Below are 23663 nucleotides of genomic sequence, written 5' to 3' on the forward strand. Positions count from 1 at the left end.
GTTGGCATCAAAACATCCTTACTTTTTTCTTATGATATGGCTCACTTGAGTCTTGGATATGCTTAATGTTTGGATTCATGTCCTAAAATGAGCTGATTAAACTGATGGACGGAGTGGATATAACCAAAACATAGCAGTGGCCCCCACAGAGCAGCGTAGGCACGCAAGTCGCCTTGGTGTGGATTGTTCTACCTCCGTCCCCACTCAACTCAGGATCCGGTGCGTGTCCCCACCCACTGGGGCCTACACTCTGAGATGGTCCTCGCAACCGTCCATATTCTCGTAAATGTCATTGATAAGCTATATTCTCATAATCAGGCTTCATTGATGATCACAACCGTTGGTTTTCTAAGTTGAATGTGACCCATCGAAAATATTCTTCTCATTGTTCTAAATTCATCTGAAGATACTGATAGTAAAAAACAATCGTTCTCTATAGTTTTATTAAAATGGCTTCTATAGAGCAGATCAGCAACATGGACGATTCAGATTATTGGACCACTTAGCATGTGGGCCTCGGTGGGCCGAGAGAAACGATGGATTCTATGTCGCGACAGATACAAAACGAACTCTTTTCAAAATTGGGATTTTAAAGCCCGCGGTCTCTTTCAATTGCCGAAGCTGAAAAGAGGAAGAAAAAAAGGTTAGGGTTTCACCACCACCATTATCATTTCCGTCTAAATCTTATGCGATTGATCGATCCAATCCGTCCGTCCATCCATCTCAATGGAGAAATTAGATAATCATGCGAAGATCGGAGGAACGTACGGTGCCGATTTGAAGGATCACTGCGCCGGGAATTCCGTTCGTATGCCAGAATTTCTTGATGTTGGGCCATTCCGCCAACGGCATCGAAGCAAGGTGGACCACGATCTTCGTGATCCACACCCGGGAACTGCAGCAGGATTTCATCTGATTACAGCGCCGGCGAATTCCACGTCGGATGCCTGAATTTCTCAATGTTGGCCCAGTCTACCAACGGCATTGAAGCCGGGTGGCCGCCGCTCTTCGTGATCCAACAACCAGGAGCTGCGGTGGGGCTTCATATGCAAGATCTGTGCGATCCTCACCATCCAATTGCTGATTGCCACCACTGCAACCTCTGTGGCCATGTCCTGGCTCGGCTCGGCTCGGCCAGTAGCTAAACCCAGATTGAACTCAGCTCAGCTCTGAGTGGCCAGCTCGGCTCGGTTCGGTTCGGTCAGCAGCTCGGGCCAGTTCCAGCCGAGTTCGAGCCAGTGTGACATTTTGTCAAACACATAGAGTGCGTCTTCAATTTTTCACAGAATGCAAAACAGTAACAGCCGTTTTACAGGTATTTCATCAAACACTCGGCGGGCAACATCACAATCAAGATACGATGGTAGTTTTATAATGTAAAGTTTTTTTTTTTTTTTGTAGTGATTTGTTTCATATCCATTCATTCCTCGCCACCAGCCGATCCTGCAGAGAATGTATGCACCCGAAACAACACTTTGTTGAGTCATTTCATCAAACACTAGACAAGCAACGTCAATATCAAAATAACTGAGTCACTGAGTCAATTCGAGTTGAGGTTCGATCCGAGTCGAGCTGGGGCAAGCTCGAACTCGGCTCGGAATATTTTCAAGCTCTAAAAACCAGCTCAACTCGGTCCGAATCCAATTTCGACCCGAGGCGAGTCGAGCTAGCTGACTGAGCTGACTCGACTCGTGTACAGCTCTAGCCATGCCTTCTGCCCCATCTCTGACTTCTTCGTCTCTTCCGACCTGTGCCGGTGCCTTCATCTCTCTAGTTTGCCCTCATCGCTTTTCACGGTCCTCAGCCCTCTCTATTTTTCCGTACATGGTATCCTTCAACTGGGTCTTCCTCTCTCTGTTTTCGGTCTCCGTCCAATCTACCATCGGAAGGTCTTGCTTGCTCTCCAGCAGAAAGGCCATTTTAGCGGCTTTGATTTGAACAGTCATAGTCCGGATCCACATGCTCTTCTTGTCTGTGCATCATGTTACTGATGATCTTTGCTTACAACGGATCTGCTTCCTTGTGAGTAGGACATCTTTGATGATCTAGGTATACTTGCAGAAGAGTGGTGTTTGGGATTTTGGTTAAGTCTGCAGATAGTTTTATTTATTATTTAATTTTTTTTTTTTAATATAACATCCTGTTTGAGAAACATGGTTAAAAAGCGACTCAACCTGACTTGATGGATCCTGACTTGAGCCGCAACTTGCCCAATTGGGGGGTGGCTCATGGTATCGAAATGTATTGGAGAGAATAAAATAAAATAAAAATAAACAGAGGGGAGGACTAGGAAAAACTTTTACAACTTTTTACATGATCATTGGGCCTTTGACTCTCTAATTTCTCCAGCAATATAACAAAGATTTTTTTAAACTGTCCGCAATGGGCCTTTGATTTGACAGAAAATCTGTCCAATTTTGTGGCGTATAGTGGGCCTTATATTTGTCTGCTTAAACACCCAATCTGATCTAGAAATTTGTCAACGGTGAACATACAACTGGACCGTAAATCTGCCCTTTTGCGGACCACATTAGGAACAACAAACCGGACCGAAATCTGCACTCTTTTTCGCATTTATATCTGTCCAACTTCAAACCATAAAAGGCCCAGAAAATGTCTCACTTTTGGCCCACTAATAAACCCAGAAAACTGTTCTCTATTGGATGCCTTAATGGCCTATATTGTCCACTTATGGCCCACAAACAGTCCCACTTTTTGGCCCATGGTTAGATCATTTAAGGGGCCACGTTTTGGGTCCATTGCCAGACCATTTCAGTGTTCAAAATCTGGCCCATTGTAGATCATTGTAATGTCTAAAATCTGATTCATTGTTGACCATTAGACAGTCCACGGATTGGCCCATTGCTGGACACTTAGACGGTGTACGATTGGGGCCCATTATTGGACATTTAAACTGTCCAAAAGTTGGCCCATTGCTGGACCATTAAAAAAATCTGATCCATTTATGGACCGCTAAACTTTCCAAAATTTGATGTATTGCTGGACCCTTTGGGGGGCCCATGTTTTGGACCATTTGTGGACTATAAATCACTCCACAAATTAGCATGTTGATGGACTGTTAAATCTTATATTGTTGGACCATTTTGTGGACCCTTAAACAGTCTACAAAATGACCTATTGCTGGACTATAAAACGGCATTTTGTTGGACCATTAATCAGTTCACAAATTAGCCGATTGATAGATTATTTAGGGTCTATAAACTTCCTTAGGCGACACACAAGGGGTGAATTGTGAGAATTGTGAGGCATGGAAAACTCGGGAGGTGGTCCATATGAACCTCCTTAACAAGATCACCATGTAAGAAGGCATTTTTCACATCTAGTTGAAATAAGGGCCAAGACAAATTTACTGCCACAGAAATAACTACATGAACAGAGTTAAGTTTGGCCACCACAAAGAATGTCTCAAAGTAGTCTATGCCATATGTTTGAGTAAAACCCTTCGCTACCAATCGTGCCTTATAATGGTCGATAGAACCATCTGGGTGATACTTGGTGGTGTAAACCCATCGGCATCCAACAGTTTGTTTTCCCTCAAGTAAGGGAACCAACCCCTAGGTATTGTTCTTCTCCAACGCCTACATTTATTCCATTATAGCCTTAGTCCAGTCAGGGCTACTTTGGCTTCTTTTAAACTGCTCAAGATAGTAGAGGAGGATATGGAAGCTGTAAAAGACCAGAAGGAAGGTGAAAGATGGTGGTAGGAAACAAAATTACTAATGGGATGCTTTGTGCATGAGCGGGAAGGTTTTCGTAAATCAATGGGAAGATCGTCATGAGGTTGAGAGTGAGGGAGCAAATGAAGTGGTATGTGGGTGATCAGTAGAAGTTTTTAGTTCGTTGATGATACATAAGAATAGACTTTGGGACAGATGAATGGAATGCCATATCATCATTAGATTGTATAAACTCTCCCTGACTAGTAAGAGGATGGTGCAGAGGCCTCCCTTCATTAAAAAAATAGAAGTATGGAATCTCTTCAAAGAATGTGATATCCGCCAACACATACCTCTTACAAGTCAAAAGGATCATAAAACTTATACTCCTTTTGAGACCTAGAGTAACCTAAGAAAACACACTTTGTCTCGAGGACTCAACTTGCCATTACTCCTATGAAAAATCTGAACAAAGCATATACACCAAAAAACTTCAGGGGATAACAAAAAAGGTTTGTCCCATGGGTGCATGAATTCAAATGAAGACTGTGTGACAGTATTTGAGATGGAATGCGATTAATCAAGAAAATAATAGTAAGTAAAGCATCATCCCATAATCATTCTGGAATATTCATTTCAAGGAGGGCATGAGTAACTTCAAGAAGGTGACGATTCTTTCTCTCAGTTACACTATTTTGTTGAGGGGTTCGTGGATATGATGTACGAGATAAGATACCATGATCCTGCAAGAAAGACAAAAAGGCATTCGACAAATATTCGCCTTCATTATCAAAATGTAAAACTTTCATGGGGCATTGAAATTGGTTAGCCACTTCGTTATTAAAAAGCTTGAACATATCAAAAACTTCATGCTTGGATTTTAGAAGATAAACACAAGTCATCTGTGTGCAATCATCAATAAACGCAACAAAGTATCCATATCCAAAAAGAGAAGTAACACTAACAGGTGTCAGACCCCAAACATACGAGTGAACCAACTCGAACGGGATGAGTTTCATCTAAGATAAACTACGAGGAAACATACCTCGATGATGTTTGGAGAACTCGTAAGTTTCATGTTCACTCCCCAAGTATAGGGTTGTGATGTAGTAATAAACTCGGTAAGACCGAGGTCGAATCCACAGGGACTGAAACTTGTACGTTTCCTGAAACTAGGTAGAAATAGAACTAGCCTAAGATGCAATCAAAATCAAATGTAAATTGATGAATAATGGTCAGAGATTAATGTAAAACTTAAGGAATTCAGAGGAAGGAAACTAGGGATTCAGAGGATCCACTTGTAGCGATCAGGGAGATCTTATGCCTGCTTCAAAAATCATGGAATTAAAACTGAACTTACTTGATCTGGTTTTCAAGAGATGGAAGGTATATGAATTAGAATGGATTCCATCATCTAACCATGCCTAGGAGACAAAGCAAACAACAGAATTAAACTAATTACCAATCAACAGTGCATGAAAGTTAGGAAGGGTACCATCATCCAACCATGCCCAGGAGACGATGGTGAACAACAGGGCTTCCTGACGTCATAAACATCAAAAAGAACATAGAAACATGCTCAAAGCTATCACAGACCTATTGTAATTTTAGTCACAACAGACCATTAAAAACTGAAAACATTCCCTCACAATAAACCCAATACCAAATCCATTCAGTTTAAACTAGAATTAAAGGCATAAAATTCTTCCCATCACGCTACAAGCTTCACCCCTTAGCCCTAACTAAGGGGTTTAGCCACACATGAATGGGCTAAAATAAACAAATAAATAAAAGAAAAGGAAGAAAATCAATAAAAGGAAAAGAAAAAGGAAACAAAAGAATTTCCCTATTTTCTCCTTCAATCATCCAAGCCTGCTCCTGAGATCACGTGCATCCCCCCCAGCCATTGGAAAACTCCAAGCCGTGCTCACGTCCTCAGCCTTCTCTGCTCCTGTCCCAAGCCTTTTTTCTTTCCAGCCACCGCCAAGCTCACGTCTCGTCCCTGCCTCCCCTTCTCTCCCCTGGCGCTCTTTCTTTTCTTCCCTTTTATCCCCTCCTAGGGACGGTGGAGAGAGGTTGTTGTATTAGAAACGGAAACCCATCCGTTTACGCAGAAAGAGCCTACGCAGCAAAGATTTCGCAGCCGGAAGAAGGACGTGTTCGGTGATGTTTACCGCGGATATCTTCGAGAAAACTCCCTTGCACGGTTGGTTTCCGCTCCTGCTCCATCCGAATGGCTTGGATCAACATGAGGTTTGATGATGGTGGCCCACCAGAGACGACCGCAACTTCCTGTTGCGAACAGAGTCGCCGCAAGTCGACTCTGTTCATACGATGGCCCATTTATTGAGGCCGAGTCGAAAATCCACTCCGTCCATTCGAATCACGTTGAAAAACCGTTGGGGACGGACGAGACCGGTTTGATTTCGTTGCGGCCCACAAGACTTGGCGTTACACCGTTCATCTTGTGTTTGAACGGCTGGGATCGTGAAGATGCTTGCATGGTGGAAAAAGGATACCTAGGCGTTGTTCTTGGCCATCTCTTACGACAAGTGGACGGTTTGGATCATCGAACTGAGGAGCGAGTGGGGCCCACAGCGATCTCCCGGCGAAACAGCATCGGACGCTGTTCCTTTTCAAAGACGGACTTCGGGTCAGCCCTTTGCTTGACCGGACTCTCCGTCCGGTGCACCTCTCGTGCACATGTATCCTATGTACATGCAATGTACATATGGGTTCATCGTGATGTTCGAGAGAAATCTGTGCCGTCCATCCATTTTTTCACCTCATTTAAGGCGTTGAGTCCAAAATTGCAGCGTATCCAGAGATCCAGTGGGCCACAGGTTGATGATTCATGGGCTGATATGAACGTTGGGCCACGTCCACAACAATCCAACGGCCGAAATTTGACGTGTACGGTTAATTTATGGTCTTTAGGCCATATGTGAAGTTTCGAACCGAACGGATGGTAGAAACCCTGTGATCTTGCATTCTGGCTGACTTTCAGGCCACTTGAGCTTCAGTTTCTCAATTTTCTTGAATCCCTGGTGTGCACATCCGTCGATCTTGGTCTCCTGGGGTTCGTCGCTTGCCTTGGTGACTTCAGACCGTTAAATCCATGTTTTAAGCTCCCTTTTCAGTCCATGCTCGCAAATACACTCTGCATCACAAACATGATTAAAGCGGCCATTAAACGGTATCATGTTCGTAAATCCAAGCAATAACTGGGGTCTAATATGCAGTATTTGACCCTAAACACAACCCCCAACCAGCATTTTGCTAGTCCCGAGCAAAATATGCGAAAATTACTTTCAGAACTAAAAGACAATTCCTGTAAACCCGAGTGACTTATGAACACATGGTTGAAATGTGAAAATTCTTAAGATTCATGAATGTTGGGCATAATTCTCTCCTAGACTCAAGTACACAATAAATTTCATAATCAAGTTCAAAATACTAGTCCATCAATTAGAACAATTCTAAACATTGAATTCCATGGATGTATAGTCTAATCTCGACTTATCAACATTAAGATTCACCTCTCTATTTAAGGATATCATTGGTAACCAATAAGAGAATTTATGATAACTAGAACTTGCCTCACACATTATAGTTTTATTCTTTTATTTTTTGACTTTTTCATTAGAAGTAACACCAAGAAGAGGGATCAAATCCTCACCTATAGGGAGCAAACCTATGGTAAAGACTGTATACCCAACTCTTTCTCAAATATCATCCATGGGGAATCGAATCCTCACCTATAGGGAGCAAACCTATGGTAAAGACTGTTCGCCCAATCCATTCAATTTCCTAAGTTGGTTCCTTTCATGTTTAGTGATTACCAAGTTAATCCTTCAATATCGAACTAAAACCTTAATTTGCAAATGAGATGTGTCCTGCGAATTCATGACTCAATCGATGTCTACAACTTCTAATAATGGATTAACAATTCAAACTTAGCTGTGAAATTTAACAGATGATTGAATCCAAGAGTCGTAAATTACCAACATCATGTATTTTGCAATTCCCAGTGTCCCAGATGGCCATCAAAATCACTTTGAATTCATATGAAATTCCAGAAAAATTTAAAATTTTCACAATTTTTCACAATTTTCGCTCAAGACTAAGAAAACATTGATTAGGAAACCTAATCTCCCACCCCCAACCTAAGATCTACATTGTCCTCAATGTAGAAGAAATAGGCATGCAATGCACATGGGACAACGAAAATATAAGAGGAGTGATGGGAAGATAGTACCTGGACGAAAGAATCAAGAGGCTATCCAAAGATATCTACGTAAGAGCGGGTCAGCATAAGAGAAAAACCAACAGAAGTTAAAATAAAAATAACAAAAATAAAATCCTACCTATACCACTTTCGTAGGTTCTCTCGATTGCATTTAGCGTATGCAACAAGCCTTTAAACCCCTAGGTTACCCCTAGTGGACGAGTTGTAGTCTCGTGAGGGTTTGCAGTAATGTTCCCCACAAACATTGAACTAACTAATGATAAAAACGAAATGAAGAGCTGGGTTGCCTCCCAGGAGCGCTAAGTTTACCGTCTTCAGCCAGACAAAGCAACTACCCTAGTCCTATGAAAGCGATAAACCTACCTATACCTCCATCAGACTAGGAGATCAATCCTGGTAAACAGGAGGAGTCAGGGGCATGGACATGTCCTCTGAATCAAATTTCTCGACAAATGGTTTCAATCGATGTCCATTGACTTTAAACTCCTTGCCATTGTCGGGATCTCTTATCTCAATAGCCCCATGAGGAAAAACAGTAACAACAATGTAAGAGCTGGTCCAACGAGATCGAAGCTTACCCGGAAAGAGATGTAATCGAGAATTGTACAAAAGGACCTTCTGACCAGGCGTGAATGATTTTCGCAAAATGTGTTGGTCATGAAATGCTTTCATCTTGTCCTCGTAAATTCTCGAATTATCGTACGCATCATTCCGGATTTCTTCAAGTTCATTCAGTTGAAGTTTGCGTAGCGAGCCAGCGTTGTCCAGATTGAAATTGAGATTTTTGATCGCCCAGTAAGCTTTATGTTCCAGCTCCACAGGCAAGTGACAAGCTTTCCCATAGACAAGTCTAAAGTGAGACATTCCAATAGGGGTTTTAAAGGCAGTACGGTATGCCCATGAGGCATCGGTCAATCGGATTGACCAATCCTTACGATCAGGGTTAACCGTTTTCTCTAGGATATGTTTGATCTCCCTATTGGAAATCTCAGCTTGTCCACTTGTCTGTGGATGGTATGGGATGCTCACCTTATGAGAGATACCGTATTTCTTCATTAAGCTCTCGAATGATCTATTACAAAAGTGTGAGCCCCTATCACTAATGATGGCTCGAGGTGTACCGAACCGCGAAAGGATGTTCTCTTTTAAGAATTTAATGACCGTGCGATGGTCATTATTTCGGCACGGGATTGCTTCGACCCATTTAGTGACATAATCTACGGCGAGCAAAATGTACAAATTTTCAAATGATTGGGGGAATGGTCCCATGAAATCAATGCCCCAGCAGTCAAATGCTTCGATGATAAGAATGGGATTCAAAGGCATCATATTTCGACGGGACAATGCTCCCAATTTCTGACAACGCTCACAAGCTTTGCAAAACTCATGAGTGTCCCTGAACATAGTGGGCCAATAAAAGCCACACTGCAGAATCTTGGCCGAGGTCTTTTTAGCAGAAAAGTGACCACCACAGGCCTGTGAGTGACAGAAGGAGATGACGCTCTGATGCTCATCGTCTGGTACACATCTCCTTAGAATTTGGTCTGGGCAATACTTAAATAAATAAGGATCATCCCAGAAAAATTTGCGCTCCTCGGTGAAAAATTTCTTCTTATCTTGCGCAGTCCACTGTGTCGGTATGGCACCTGTAGCAAGATAATTAGCAATGTCAGCGAACCAAGGTGAATGGGAGACTCTAAACAGTTGTTCATCAGGGAACATATCATTGATATGGGTCGCCTCAAGGGAATCAGAGGTATTAAGGCGAGAAAGGTGATCGGCCACTACGTTCTCTACTCCTTTTTTATCTTTAATTTCCAAATCAAATTCTTGGAGTAGAAGGATCCATCGTATCAAATGGGGCTTAGAATCATTCTTAGAAAGAAGATACTTAAGTGTCGCATGTTCTGTGTAGATAATGATCTTGGATCCGATCAAGTAGGACCTAAATTTGTCCAAGGCGAATACTACAGTTAAGAGTTCCTTTTCCGTAGTCGAGTAGTTCACCTGGGCAGAATTTAAAGTTCTACTTGCGTAATGAATGATGTAGGGCCTCTTATCTTTTCTCTGGCCTAGGACCGCCCCAAGAGCATAATCATAAGCGTCGCACAAGCTCAAAAGGAAGGCTCCAGTCGGGTGGCTGCATGATAGGTGCAGTGGTTAACGTGCCCTTAAGCTTGGTGAAAGCTTCTTGGCATTGCTCAGTCCACTCGTACGGAGCATCCTTTTGAAGAAGATTACATAAAGGACGAGAGAGGAGACTAAAGTCCTTTATGAATCGCCTGTAAAATCCTGCGTGTCCTAAGAAGGATCGCACGTCTCTGATGTTCTTGGGTGGAGGTAGGTTAGAGATAAGATCGATTTTTGCCTTATCTACCTCGATTCCTTTGGACGAGATGATATGCCCAAGGACAATTCCCTTCTGAACCATGAAATGACACTTCTCCCAATTAAGTACCAAGTTCTTTTCTTCACATCTTTTCAGCACACATTTAAGACTTTCCAAGCACTTGCTGAAAGATGGACCGTAAACAGAGAAATTGTCCATGAAGACCTCTAGATATTGCCCCACCATATCAGAAAAGATACTAAGCATACATCGCTGAAAGGTGGCAGGGGCATTACATAGTCCGAATGGCATCCTTCGGTAGGCAAAGGTGCCGTAGGGACATGTAAATGTGGTCTTTTCCTGGTCTTCGGGGCTATCTCTATCTCGTTGTAGCCTGAATACCCATCAAGGAAACCAGTATTAGGAATGACCAGCTAACCTTTATAGGATCCGATCAATGAATGGTAAAGGAAAGTGGTCTTTCCTCGTGACGGTATTCAACTTTCTCGTAGTCAATGCACATTCTCCAACCAGAGTGACTCTTGGGACGAGTTCATTATTAGCATTGGCTACGATGGTGATTCCGGACTTCTAAGGGACCACTTGAGTTGGACTCACCCATTGACTATCAGATATAGGGTATATGATACCCACGTCTAATAGTTTAAGAACCTCGGCCTTAACCACTTCCTTCATGTTTGGATTTAGTCTACGTTGTGGTTGCCGAGCGGTTTTTGCATTATCCTCAAGATATATACGGTGAGTACAAATCGAGGGATCGATTCCCTTGAGGTCCGCTATCGTCCATCCCAGGGCTCCTTTATGCTCAATGAGAGTAGATATGAGTATACTCTCTTGTTCTTTCTCTAGGTGGGCAGAGATCACCACCGGGTATGTCTCATCTTGACCTAAATAGGCATATTTCAAATCAGAGGGCAAAGGTTTTAGGTCAAGCTTCGGTGGCTTGAGGTTAGACGATAGAGGCACTACATCGGTTTGTGGCAATTCTTCAAATTGTGGCCTCCACCGGTTAACTTCAAGTACTGGTGCAGTATCAAGCAAGGCGCACGTCTCCCTAATCATATCATCATCAAAATCATGGGAGTGGGCCAGGCACGTCTCTAGATGGTCGGAGGATAAGGTTAGAGCGGTCGTATCTTCCACGAAAGAGTCAATTATGTTAATGTCGTGGAAATCGTCATCCTCCTCTAAGTTTCTGCCGTTATTGAAAAAGATGTTTGACTCCAATGTCATATTCCCAAAAGACATAGTCATAACACCATTCCTGCAATTGATAATTGCATTTGAAGTGGTAAGGAATGGGCGGCCAAGAATGACGGGGATCTGAGTGCTTATGTTATTGATGGGTTCGGTGTCCAGGATGATAAAATCTATAGGGTAGTAAAATCTATCAACTTGGACCAACACATCCTCAATTATCCCTCTTGGTACACGAACAGAGCGATCAACGAGTTGTAGTGTGGTTAGGGTGGGTTTTAATTCTCCCAAACCTAACTGTTTGCATACCGCGTAGGGAATCAGATTGACGCTCGCTCCTAAGTCAAGAAGTGCATGATCAATTTGATGGTCCCCGATTACACATGATATGGTTGGGCTACCGGGACCCTTGAATTTCTGTGGCACGTCTTGCTTTAGGATGGCACTCACTTTCTCGGTCAAGAAGATCTTCTTTTGAATACTCTGCCGTCGTTTGGTCGTGCATAAGTCTTTCAGGAATTTGGCATATGAAGGTATCTGTTTCACGACATCAAGTAGAGGAATGTTGACTTTCACTTGTTTCAACACCTCTAAGATATCCTGAGAGTTAGAGAGAGGTTTTGGTGAAACCAACCGTTGGGGGAATGGAGCAACTGGCTTCTCTAGAAGTTCCGGTTCTAATTTTTGTGGGGCATCACTAGCTCCATTATTGTTGTCCTTTTCTGGTTCTTGAGGTTTTTCGGGTCTAACCGGAAGAGTTTTATCAATGATCTTCCCACTCCTAAGAGTGGTGATGGATTTAGCGTGCCCCATCTGATTTGAAGAGCTGGGATCATTAATCTCGTACTGCGGTTTAGGATTGGGGAGAGGTTGTGCAGGAAGCATTCCCTTTTCTATAACCGTCATACGAGAATCTATCTTTTGCATAAAATCTGTAATTCCCCGCATTGCCTGAGCCAGCTCTTGTATGGAATTTTGAACCGGTTCCTCTTGAGGTTTCACTTGATTTGGACTTTGATTGAAGAAACCTGGAGGAGTAGCCGTTTGTCCATTCCTCCAACTAAAGTTTGGATGATTTTTCCAGTCAGGATTGTATGTATTGGAGTTAGGTCCAGTAAAAGGTCTTTGATAGTTGTTTACGACATTAGCTTGTTCATTCAACACTCCTCGAAAGGCCAGTATTGTAGGACAATTTTCAGTTGTATGAATTTTGCAATCACAGATGCCGCAAACAATTTCATTAACCTTATCCTTCTTTCCTTCCATGGCCTCAACTTTCCTTATGAGCGTAGTCACTTTACACTTGAGATCATCCTCTTCTTTCAAGAGATATAATCCACCTTTCTCCTTTAATTGAGTCGGCCTAGACGTGGTGTTCGACTTTGGGTAATAGTCCCATGATTGTGTTTTTTCAGCAAGACTATCGAGGTAATCCCATACCTCGTCAACATCTTTATTAATGAACTCTCCATTACACATTGTCTCGACCATTTGGCGCATGGAAGATGTCAGTCCATCATAGAAAAAATTTGTAATGCGCCACGTTTCAAATCCGTGTTGTGGGCATGAACTGACCAAATCTTTGAACCTTTCCCAACATTGGAAGAATGTTTCATCTTCCTTTTAGGCAAAGTTCATGATCGCTTTTCTGAGGGTAATCGTTTTATGATGTGGGAAGAATTTTTTTATGAATTCCCTCTGCATGTCGTTCCATGTGCCAATGGATCTAGGACGCAGTGAATATAACCACGTCTTAGCTTTCTCTTTTAAGGAAAAAGGAAAGAGTTTCTGCCTGATTGTATCCTCAGATACATAAGGAAAACATAATGTAGCTATAATCTCATCGAACTCTTTCAAATGTAAATATGGACTCTCTGATTCAAGTCCATAGAATTTGGGAAGGAGTTGGATAACTCCTGGCTTGATGTCCATTTATCCTGTGTTTTCAGGGAAAATCATGCATGAGGGCGTACTCACTTCCGCCGGTTGTAGATAATCTCGTAAAGTACGAGGCCGGGGGTGCCTGATGCACCTCATTCTCATCTTGGGTATCCTCCACCATGGGTGGAAGTAGAGGAGGTTGGTCTTCAGCCATAACTTCAATTAACTCAGGGGATTTTGAGCGGTGTCTAGTCCTGCGATGGATAGTCAACCCCTCAACCAATCCTCCTTCAGTCAAGAGACGTCGAGTGTTGTCACGGGCCCACTTGGGCATGAAACACTCGCAGCCCTCAATCAAATTTGAAAGCCTAATCCTAAGAAAGGAAAAGAAAATCTAAAAAGAAAGAGAGGGAGAGTTGGAAAGAAATTACCAAATTGAAGCCCCTAAGTTAAGGACCTGCAAAATAAAACAAAATAAGTTAGATTCTAAAAAGAGAAGAACAATCCTTTAAAAGAAAGATAGCAGTAAACTGATTTCTAAAAGAAGGAATTCCTAAAAGAAAGTGGAAATTTCTAAAATAAATTAGGAAAGTCCTAAACTAGAAAGTAAATTACTAAAAGAGAAATGAAAAATAGAAAGTAAGGAAGGAGCTTACCGAATTAGAAATTTCTATCTTAAAGGCCTACAAAATAGGAAGGTTAGTTTCTAAACAAAAATTCTAAAAATAAATTAGGAAACAAAATTAGATTCTAAAAGAGTTAAAATTAGAAAGTTACTAAAAATAAAAATAGAAAGTTAATTTCTAAAAAGGGAAAGAAATAACCTAATTTCTAAAAATAAACTATTTCCTGCAGATGGGAGGATACTAGAATTAGAAAATTTCTAAAATTTAAACCCTAATTCTAAAAATAGAAAAAGTAGAGAAGTTAGAAAGGGATTACCAATTCAGAAGTTTATGTCAGGATCCTACAAAACAGGAAACAAGTTAGTTTTGAACTCAAATAAAAATAAAAAAACTAAGGTTAGTAAAATCCTAATCTTAAACTAATCCTAAAACCAATTAATTTCAGAGAATCGTAACCGTCAGTCCCCGGCAACGGCGCCAAAAACTTGTTCACTCCCCAAGTATAGGGTTGTGATGTAGTAATAAACTCGGTAAGACTGAGGTCAAATCTACAGGGACTGAAACTTTTACGTTTCCTGAAACTAGGTAGAAATAGAACTAGCCTAAGATGCAATCAAAATCAAATGTAAATTGATGAATAATGGTGAGAGATTAATGTAAAACTTAAGGAATTCAGAGGAAGGAAACTAGGGATTCAGAGGATCTACTTGTAGCGATCAGGGAGATCTTATGCCTGCTTCAAAAATCATGGAATTAAAACTGAACTTACTTGATCTGGTTTTCAAGAGATGGAAGGTATATGAATTAGAATGGATTCCATCATCTAACCATGCCTAGGAGACAAAGCAAACAACAGAATTAAACTAATTACCAACCAATCAACAGTGCATGAAAGTTAGGAAGGGTACCATTATCCAACCATGCCCAGGAGATGATGGTGAACAACAGGGCTTCCTGACGTCATAAACATAAAAAAGAACATAGAAACATGCTCAAAGCCATCGCAGACCTATTGTAATTTTAGTCACAACAGACCATTAAAAACTGAAAACATTCCCTCACAATAAACCCAATACCAAATCCATTCAGTTTAAACTAGAATTAAAGGCATAAAATTCTTCCCATCACGCTACAAGCTAGCCACACATGAATGGGCTAAAATAAACAAACAAACAAAAGAAAAGGAAGAAAATCAATAAAAGGAAAAGAAAAAGGAAACAAAAGAATTTCCCTGTTTTCTCCTTCAATCATCCAAGCCTGCTCCTGAGATCACGTGCATCCTCCCCAGCCATTGGAAAACTCCAAGCCGTGCTCACGTCCTCAGCCTTCTCTAGTTCTGTCCCAAGCCTTTTTTCTTTCCAGCCACCGCCAAGCTCACGTCTCGTCCCTGCCTCCCCTTCTCTCCCCTGGCGCTCTTTCTTTTCTTCCCTTTTATCCCCTCCTAGGGACGGTGGAGAGAGGTTGTTGTATTAGAAACGGAAACCCATCCGTTTACGCAGAAAGAGCCTACGCAGCAAAGATTTCGCAGCCGGAAGAAGGACGTGTTCGGTGATGTTTACCGTGGATATCTTCGAGAAAACTCCCTTGCACGGTCGGTTTCTGCTCCTGCTCCATCCGAATGGCTTGGATCAACATGAGGTTTGATGATGGTGGCCCACCAGAGACGACCGCAACTTCCTGTTGCGAACAGAGTCGCCGCAAGTCGACTCTGTTCATGCGATGACCCATTTATTGAGGCCGAGTCGAAAATCCACTCCGTCCATTCGAATCACGTCGAAAAACCGTTGGGGACGGACGAGACCGGTTTGATTTCGTTGCGGCCCACAAGACTTGGCGTTACACCGTTCATCTTGTGTTTGAACGGCTGGGATCGTGAAGATGCTTGCATGGTGGAAAAAGGACACCTAGGCGTTGTTCTTGGCCATCTCCTACGACAAGTGGACGGTTTGGATCATCGAATCACATGATGAGTGGGGCCCACAGCGATCTCCCGGCGAAACAGCGTCGGATGCTGTTCCTTTTCAAAGACGGACTTCGGGTCAGCCCTTTGCTTGACCGGACTCTCCGTCCGGTGCACCTCTCGTGCACATGTACCCTATGTACATGCAATGTACATATGGGTTCATCGTGATGTTCGAGAGAAATCTGTGCCGTCCATCCATTTTTTTGCCTCATTTAAGGCGTTGAGTCCAAAATTGCAGCGTATCCAGAGATCCAGTGGGCCACAGGTTGATGATTCATGGGCTGATATGAACGTTGGGCCACGTCCACAACGATCCAACGGCCGAAATTTGACGTGTACGGTTAATTTATGGTCTTTAGGCCATATGTGAAGTTTCGAACCGAACGGATGGTAGAAACCCTGTGATCTTGCATTCTGGCTGACTTTCAGGCCACTTGAGCTTCAGTTTCTCGATTTTCTTGAATCTCTGGTGTGCACATCCGTCGATCTTGGTCTCCTGGGGTCTGTCACTTGCCTTGGTGACTTCAGACCTTTAAATCCATGTTTTAAGCTCCCTTTTCAGTCCATGCTCGCAAATACACTCTGCATCACAAACATGATTAAAGCGGCCATTAAACGGTATCATGTTCGTAAATCCAAGCAATAACTGGGGTCTAATATTCAGTATTTGACCCTAAACATTTCACAAGTTAAAGGTTTTAATACATGTATGGAAGGAAACAAAAGATTTAACCTAGACAAGGATGGGTGCCTTAAAGAGCAATGCCATCAGGACATTGACTCCTTAAGGACAAGAAGCTAAATGCTATTCTAAGTGCATCATCAAAAAATAAAAAATAAAAAATTCCTCCATATTCATGGCCCTTACCAATCATCTGCTTCGTCTGGAGGTCCTGAAACACATAGTGAGAAGGAAAGAAAGTTATTGAACAATTTAAAGATTTCATAAGAGAGCTTATGGATAATAGATTGAAAGGAAAGCTGGGTACATGCAAAACTAAGGACAAGTGTACGTTAGGAGAGAGCTTGGTGGAACCCGATCCAAATACAAGAGTTTGGTTTCCATTAGCAGCAGTAACAGTGTGACTTGGATAGAAGGAAAATAGGTGCTAAATAGATGAGGCTTACCGGTCATATGTGAGGTAGCTCCAGAGTCAATGACCCAGGAAGTAGAGGAAGAGGCTACATGGAGTGCCATACCTAACTAGGCTATATAGGCTCTGGAAGTGTCAGGGACCTCACATACAAGCAATCGCATCAAGGCATTATAGGCCTCACGAGACGAGAATGGAATCACCTGAGTTAGACTTCTCTACTGCAATCGACCCTGAAGTCTTCTTGGAGCTAGTGGAGGCACTGTCAACTATTGACACACTCGCCCAAGATGGGCGACCAACGAAATCCCAACAACAATCGAAAGAGTGGTTGGTACCCCTACAATGACTACAATAATGAGTTTTGTCACGTCCATATCCTCATCCACCATGGCCACGACTACCACGTCTCCATGTAGGAACTCTAGAATCATGGCTAAATGAAGATCGGTCTTCAACAACATACGCAGATCGATCTGGTGAAACAAAGGGAAAGACGAATGATGTAGTGATCCTTTGGCACATGGCATAGATAGTTGTTAGAGAAGGAAGAGGATCCATAACGATAATTTGTCTCTGAACACCATGATACTTGGGGTTGAGACCAGTAAGGAACTGTATAATTTTTGCCTCTTTATGCTACTTCCATACATGCTCATAGTCTGTTGTACAATTAGAGGGAAGGGGATGACAAAGGTTCAACTCATCCCACATACCTTAAAGAGCAGAGAAGTACTCCTTCATGGATCTTGAGTCTTGTTGAAACCTTCAAATGTTTGAGATCAATGTGAACATTTTTTTATCTATTATGAGCTTCTAAGTACATGTCATGAAGAGTGTCCCATGTCTTTTTTGCTAAGGTGAAAAACATAACAGAATTATTCACAGTTGGTTCTATATTGTTAAGTAGCCAAACCATGACTTGGTAGTTTTCGTTGGTCGGAGACTTGAAATTCACATCTATAGAATTTGGAGCTTCGTCCCGTATATACAACAGTCTCTCTCTTCCCCCCAAAAACAACTTTGCAGATTGTGCCCACTAAAAATAGTTGTTACCGTTCAACTTTACGGTTGTGATTAACAAGGGATGCGATCCTGAAGCTCCCACACCAGATTCCACGGACATCTTGTCCTCTATAAGGGTCCACACACAAGAACCCAAGAGAAAACAACTTGAAGAGAGCACCACAAGGTAGAAACTATCACAAATCTACATAAACTTAGTTCCAAATGATGGTTTAAGGGTACAAAAACAATGAAGGAGAAGCAACACAACAATAAGAATCATAGAGGGCTTGAACCTAGCACAGACATTGCCTTACACATGAAGGTTAGCCACTAGCACAAACACCATGAGCTCCAGTGTACAGTCAAACCTCCAAGGATCCAAAAACGGTACAGCCAACTCTTTGTTTGGCTTCACAACAATTCCAAATCGCTTCCTCTAAAAAACAACTCCATGGGGAGTAAAAAACAGTAAATCCGATCTATCATGTGAGGAGAATCCAAAGAAACAGCAACCGATTTGGGAGAAATTGAAGAAAAATCGAGACTTAGGGGTTTTTCTACCGAAGGAGAAAAATGAGTGAAACATACCTCAAATGTGCTCTAAAAATCTCACAAAAATCACCATAATTCTTCTAAATTCGAGAGTTATTAAGCCATGTTCTTCTTAATCAAAACTGAACCGTACGGATAGTACAACAACTAACGTTAGCCAACTCCTGTAGCACCAGTCAATGTGAAGATCCTTCTTCCGATGCCAAGTTGGTTTGAGAGGTTTGGAATGGGATGGAATTTGAGAGGAGAAGGAAAGGAGGGAAGAAGAAGAGGAGAGTGTTGAGAAAGAAGCACTTTTATGTGTTAGGACCACAAACCCTAACACACGTTTTGTTATGTTACTAACGAACATCTTTACATACTCCTCAAGAACACAAAAAGATTGTGTACACGACACACCAACACACTAACATTATATTAGTACATTGCATTACATCATCTTTTCTATAATTACGTGGGTGGTGTAAAGATGAAGACGTGTGGAGGCATGTGAAGTGCGCACATGTGATGTATGTGATGCAGCACGCGTGTGTAATGTATGTACAAGTAGTGTGTGTGAGTGAGTTAGCACAACTGTGGGAGTGTTTATGCATGGATGAATGGATTAGTAGATGAACAACTAGAGAGAAAAATCAGCAAATAAAGAAATGAATGGTTGGATGGTTCGATTGATGGATGGATGGATGAATGAACGTATGGATCTTTAAATAAATGGGTGGATATGTGGATAGATGAATGGGTGAGTGAGAATGGTTAGATGGATGGATGAATGGGTGAATGAGAATGGTTAGATGGATGGATGAATGGATGTGATGGATGCATAATTGGATTTCATAGATGTATTAAAAAAGGGACTCCTAAAATTTTCTAGTGTTATTACAGTCGTTACGACCACCATTACCCTTATGGAATACCTTGATTGCGATGTGGTGATACTCTAAACTCTACCTTACTAATACATTGAGAAATTAGAGGGTCTTGATGCATCAAATTGTGAATGATGTTATGATGTTATGATGCACATAGGGCTCTTATGCTTGCTAATATTTAGGGTGCATTTGGATGCACTATCAAATTGAATTGCAATCACTAATATAAAGAAGTGGAGATTAAGAAGTGATTTTCTTTCCCAGCATGCATATATAGGGCCCAGGCTAGTTTGGTCATGCACCCACAAACATCCTTATAAATAGATTTTCCCTGCTCCCATGCTTGAATCGCCTCTATAGTGGTGTATGCATGGGGAGTTTTGAGTAGCGTAAGGATTCTATATTTAGTCATTTGTTTGGGTCCTTTCTTATATTCCAAGTAGTTTTAGGCTAGTTTTAATTAAATATGGCAACGAATATGTGGGCTAATAGGGTTTTATTCTAGAAGGATCTTGAGTTGTATTTGATGCCTATATATTTCCCCTTAAGGCTACATGTATGGAGCAATGCTATGATTTGATGATTGAATTTGAAGTTTTCTTTAGGTAATGATTCTTGAAGAGTGATTCTTCTTTATTTGTTCTAGTAGCAATACTAGAAGGCCATTGGGTTCTGCCAAAGTCCATATCTCAGACTTAAATATCAAATTTGTGTCCACTGTTGGAGGAATTTTCTTCTTAAGGTGGTAAGCGTGTAAAATGTATTCAGTTATGTTTTGGGTTGCGATGTCAATAGGTTGTTTTGCTGGATAATAGATTCAAATCTTGCGTTCGGTTTGCAACTTGTTCTGGAATGAAACTGAGCCAACTCAGATTTAGCAAGAGTCAAAGCCCAAACTGGGCTAAACTAACCAAAACAGACCAAGTTAGATGAAACTGATTTGGCTGTTAGAACCAAAATTAAGTTGACCAAGTGTCACCCAATATTCGTTTCCATGCTCCAAACTCCTCTAAATAGTTCTAACCACCACCTGAAAATTTCAAAAAACTAGGCCCTGTTTGGGATCAAGGAAATGGGACTGGATTTGATAAATCTATGAACTTGTCAAATTCAAGGATGTGCATTAGGTTTGGATTTGGCAAATCCAAAAGGTTGGATTTGGGAGCGTTTATGGCAATGTTGAAGCATTTATTGCAATGGAATAACTTCTATTGCTTTTAAGCAAGTCTCTCATTTTGTGGATTTGCAAAGTTCTTAGTTTTCTTGGGCATTTGGATTTGTCCAAAATTCATGGATTTTTTGGGGATGTGGATTTGGTAATCCACAAATTTGACAAATTCTCAACAAAAGAAAACAAACTGGGGAGATTTGAAAAGCCCATGGATTTCACAAATCCCTGCCCCAAATCCCTCACCCTAGCAGCCCCTTGCAAGTTTCTTGAAGTTCCTACATGTGTCATTTCCATGTTGGATGAGTTCAATGTAAAGGAGAATTCTGCCCAATTACGCAAAATTTGAGTGTTGTTGTTTCTTCCTCAATCAGAGCAACTACCAGGAATATCTATGATTGAAAGCTAGAGTCAATGTCTTCAAATTTCTCAAAGATAAATCTTTGTAAATGACACATGCATCAAAAGCTTTCGATATCTGTCTTATCGAATGCTGCTTTGGCATTTGGAAGTCAGAACAAGATGCTTGATCGAGGCTGTATTGTAAATCAGCTCATTCATGGATATTCTTTGACTAAAAAACCGTGGAAACCTTCTTCGTAAAGACTTGGACCCATTAAGTACAAAGGAGCTTGATCTCCTTGAGCATCAATTGGCAATGTTCTTGAAGCAAATCAGATCGTAAAAGGCAATCAAATTCAACCTGCTTATATAGAGAAGACATCTTTTTAATCACTTCTTTTTGTCTTTGCTAATTAAAACATAAAAAGTAAATTAGATATGTTGCATGAATATTAGTTATCTCATTTTTTATGCCTTAAATGTTTCTTGAAATTAAAATTGTTTGAAATATTTGCATGAGGAATTATAGTGTGTGCAGTAAACATGTACTTTGGCATGTGCATGATCCTGTTCATGTATGCCCATGGATTTGTGGCCCAAGCTGTTTATTCAATGGGCCTCTCCATGTATGGGGGATATTCTGAGATTTGTATTGATCTTTCAAAATGTACCAAAAATCACACAGATCAGATGAGTGGCACAAATATATGAGATCCGGATCATTCATGTATTGAAACCACTGCCAGAAATCGCAATGGCTATTGATGTCGACAATCGGTTGGACTTTTTTCTTTCTTTCTTCTCGTTGTCATAACTCCTGCTATTGCTGGCTAGGATCATTCAACATTTCAACCAGCGCACTTTTTGGGGGTATGAATATATGGCAAATTCATGGTAGAGCTCAGTAGATAAATAGTCTGGTTTCATACACATTTTCTACTTGTACAAGTACTACATTGATAACTAATGTGTAAGTGATTGCATCAGATGCTTTGCCATTAAGTCTCCAACTCTCTGTATGTGAAAATTTGTTATTTGTCTGCTTGTTTAAGATACCATGTGATCGCTGCAGGTTAGATTACCATTGCAACCCTGTCACAGAGTATCAACTGATTCTTGGATTGATGATTTGGCTTTTGAACCGATAGCTCTTCTGGGTAAATGGTTCTGTTGTGATTTTTCTTGCATATCATATTCTAGTTTTGGATCGGCCATCTATTTATGAAAGCATAAACCAATAAATGTAATGCTGCAGGCATTTGTAATTTATAAAGTTGGTGATGATTATTGATTTTCTGAGAGGAATACAGAACTGGTAGTATGCAATAATAATCTTTGGTTATTTAGAACTTATTTATTAACATATTGTCTCTAATGTTTGTTTATATTATTTTAATCATTTAGTAAATATCAGTAGTTGGATCCTTCTTATACATTTGGGTCCAAAAAATTCTTCTGCATTTGTCTATTTGAATTTAATAATGCCCATCTTGAACATTTGCTAGCCAAGGGCACAAATGAATGATTACAGCTGCAATATCTAAAATGCTCTGTTAGGCAGTTTCTTTACACATCTGTATGGTGAACTTTAATATCTTCTTGCCATTTGCTTTTGAGGTTGTGATCAAGTAATCGAAGCTTTGGTTATGTTTTATCAACTCAAATACATGGAAGCATGGTGTATGGAGGGTTCCAACCGACTATATGTGTGGGGGCTTGAATGGATAGTTTGCATGCCCCTCTATCCAATGGATTGCTTGAGTGGATAGTTTTCATGCCTCCCCCCGCCGCTCTCTCTCTCTCTCTCTCTCATACAAAAAATAAAAAAATAAAATCCATGTGGATTAGTATCAGTGTTTTAATTAGCAAATAACGCGAAGGTGCAGCGTTAACTACACTAGTTCTAGATTTTTAATTGAAATACTAGGAAAAATAGGGCAAATGGTAAAAAATAAATACAAATAGCAAACTGATTTAATAATGTTGCTCTAAATATTTCATCTAAATCATTGAAAACAGTAACTGATTTTACCATTTTAGTGAAAAATAGCATGTAGCATAGCCTACATAGGATTTAGCATACACTACATAGTGTGTACTGTACACTGCATACAACCTGTGGTATTTTCATGTGCTACAAGCTATGCTACACTACATAGCGTATGCTACTTAAAACATTGGTTAGGATTGCTTGGATTTGTTGTGCCGATCTTAGCAATTAAGTCATTCAATAAACACTGGCATTGTTTTATTAATCAAATCCAAGTCAGCAGAATCTATCCGCACTTTGAATCTCATATGGCCATGCTGCCTATTTCCTCTAGGAGCTTCTTGTCAATAGTAATTGTTTCTATAGCTCAAATCTTCCAAACAATTAATCAAGTAATTGATGCTATGAACCTGAAGATTGATCTGATTCCTCCATTGTAGTGATTGCCATCATCACATTTTTTTTTTTTTTCATCTTCACAAAATTTTCAATCCTCTTAAATAGCCATACAAAGTGGCTGTTATATCCTGACTTTTTTTTTCTAAGGCAAGCTGTGCCTCAACCCTGAGACCTCTATGTTGAAACACTTCCTGACTCATTAGGACTCCCACAGTGCTCACTGCTCTTCATTTAGGACTTTCTACCTAAGGTCATCGTCATCATCATCTAAGCTTCTTATCCCAACCAATCGGGGTCG

At 41.0% G+C, this 23663-nt stretch overlaps 1 long non-coding RNA gene and 1 other non-coding gene across 2 annotated transcripts; both read left to right on the plus strand.

Moving 5' to 3' along the window:
• The first annotated feature begins 630 nt into the window (after positions 1-630).
• LOC131219429 (uncharacterized) lies at positions 631-22272 on the plus strand. The gene is made up of 2 exons (XR_009158202.1): positions 631-1315; positions 22049-22272. It is a non-coding gene; the product is annotated as an uncharacterized LOC131219429 (long non-coding RNA).
• LOC131219650 (small nucleolar RNA R71) lies at positions 13023-13129 on the plus strand. Its single transcript, XR_009158297.1, has one exon. It is a non-coding gene; the product is annotated as a small nucleolar RNA R71 (small nucleolar RNA).
• Positions 22273-23663: the final 1391 nt, after the last annotated feature.

This window comes from Magnolia sinica, chromosome 11, assembly GCF_029962835.1.
Source record: "Magnolia sinica isolate HGM2019 chromosome 11, MsV1, whole genome shotgun sequence".
Lineage (NCBI taxonomy): Eukaryota > Viridiplantae > Streptophyta > Magnoliopsida > Magnoliales > Magnoliaceae > Magnolia > Magnolia sinica.